This window comes from Branchiostoma floridae, chromosome 7 (assembly GCF_000003815.2).
Source record: "Branchiostoma floridae strain S238N-H82 chromosome 7, Bfl_VNyyK, whole genome shotgun sequence".
Lineage (NCBI taxonomy): Eukaryota > Metazoa > Chordata > Leptocardii > Amphioxiformes > Branchiostomatidae > Branchiostoma > Branchiostoma floridae.
In genome coordinates this window covers 21,561,925-21,564,252 of record NC_049985.1, presented here as the reverse complement: position 1 = coordinate 21,564,252, position 2,328 = coordinate 21,561,925, and the positions used below count along the sequence as shown (strand labels likewise).

The 2,328-nt window shown below is 39.6% G+C and overlaps 1 protein-coding gene across 1 annotated transcript in view; it reads right to left on the bottom strand.

Moving 5' to 3' along the window:
* LOC118419695 (ankyrin repeat domain-containing protein 29-like) overlaps positions 1–2,328 on the bottom strand; it is a 14,613-nt gene that overhangs the window by 6,361 nt on the left and 5,924 nt on the right. The gene's annotated exons all lie outside the window — the stretch shown is intronic.

Sequence of the window (2,328 nt, the reverse complement as noted above, 5' to 3'; positions counted from 1 at the left end):
AATTGGGGAAAATGGCCAGAAAACTTTGTTGGTCCGTTACCGTGGCAACAAGGAGTTTTGATCTAAAAGAAAGCTATTTTGAGGGGTTGTGGACCAAGTACTATCACTGTGCAAAATATGAGCCAAATCGATTTTTTGACCTTTGCCACCATTGTTTGATCCTTACAGACATTTGCTCTTAAATCGATTCACAGCTTTCAATGCGCTTTCACGTCTCGAAGTGATCCACGTATGGCAGCTTGTACAAGACGTCGATTTTCCCCGTTTCTCGCCATTTTGGTAGAACTGCTGCAAATATGTTGTGGACACCTTGCTCCGTGTACTGTCTTAGTTTGAACTGAATGGGAAGAAGTTGTCTGGTCACGTGAGCTATTGTCTGGTCACGTGAACTGTTGCCTCATGGGTAGAATAAGAACGCAAATGTTGGAATATTGAGGGGTTGCCTTCTTATGTTATTTTCACATCTTTAAAAAAAAAGAATTATTTCAAGTCTCGATTTCTGTCAGATTGATGCATAAACGTGAACTATTGCTATCTTTCACGCTTTTAGTTATGTACTTGCGCTTGGCTGCTATCTTTTTGGACCGTTATATTTTTTTTGTTAACAAGCGAGGGTTGGACGGCTCCTGAATTCCCACGATTGTGATAGTTGAAAGCGGTAATATGGACTCTTTCGCGTGCTTTAATTTGTATGAGTTTGGACGAAAGAACCAAGCAGAAGTTCGGCTCCGGGTGTTTTTTCTTTTACCTCTTTTACCGTTTATATCAGACTTTCTATTTTGTGCTTTTTTTGACAGATTATATATTATGTAAATGTGGAAGTAATTTACATAATCAGACTATTTCATGGAAATATGAAGTCTCAGAACTCTTGATTTCGAGTGCCTTTCCGTCTGGAGAAAGCTGGGTATACGCCAGGTATATGAAAGCTGCTTGGTATACGTGAAGTCTGCCAGTGACAACTGGCTCTCAGCCAACGTCAACAGCAAGGGTACAGTAGTCCAGGGGATCAGGGTCCAATGACGTACTCAGTTCGTGCGGCCGCGGGAACAGTTGCATATGGGCCGGAATGTTATTTCTCAACTTCAGGTTTGAGGCGAAAAGAGATTTTTACTTCGAGGCATTAAATGAAGTACCAAGGTAATTAAAAATACTCGGGTTGTTTATCGTTAGACAAGTTCGTGGGAAGGATAACAGGTTGTTTTGCAACAATGTCAGTTCGAAACAAGGCAAATCTTTTCGCAACAAGATACAATTGAATGTTATTAATCTTGATAGCCTAATAGTATCAGAAATCGTATTCCTAACATAATTCATACTCCTTCCGTGTCAAAATCTTACCGGGTGCGCAAGGCAACCCGAGCGGCAGAGGAACATGCCGTATGGACCTGACAGCGATTTTCAAACAAGTATTACGGACGTTACATTTTCAGTTAGCAAAATAGAACAAAATTCTAACTAACTAAAGGTAGTTATTAAGAAAACAATTCAATGTCTACAATGGGCTAAGATACGGAGATTACGAGTTCTTACGGGCGTTTCGAGTGACATCTATCAATCGTATTCAGCGTCACTAGAATAAACTGACAGAACGGATCAAGATCGTATCAATTGATCCGTTCTGCCAGTTCATTTTAGTGACGATGAAGAGATTGACAGATGTCTGGAAGTACTCTCCGTATCTTAGAGAGATTGAATTGCGTTCTAAATATCGCTTACCTGGATGTCTAACCTTCAAAAAAGTATCTAAGGCAATTAGAAAATAATTTCCCTTTACATCTACATTGCAATTGCCTGTTTTGCCGCATGTTTTTTTAACTTAATGTTGTTGAGTATATTATTGATATCGATTAAGCTAATATGGATTCAAATAAAGCCTTCCGTAGAAAGAGCCGCACCATGGAAACAAGTGTCACCCCACAAGACTCAAACCATGGAAACGCGTCATAGCTAAGGGTCAAATTTTTCAAAACGACTGTCGCATAAACTAATACTATAGCTAGTAAAGGACAAACAGGGGAAGGTTTGTGCCATAAGGCTGTCGATTGTTGTATCATATAAAACACATTACTTAGATGGCCGTGAACGTCAATTTTGTGTTGAAAATCACACAAAGCACTCGTGTCGGTAGGTCTTAATAGTGGGTATTTCCTCGGTCAATGGTTCTGAGAAAAATACAAAAAGCGCTAAGCATTTTCTGAATCAACGAGTAAGGTTTTAGACATTGCAAAGGATGAACAAGGACTCCTTGACTACACTGTCTACAGTATACTCAATACTTGTGTACGTAAAGCGCATAATGCAAGGTATCTTGCACGTATAGGAATA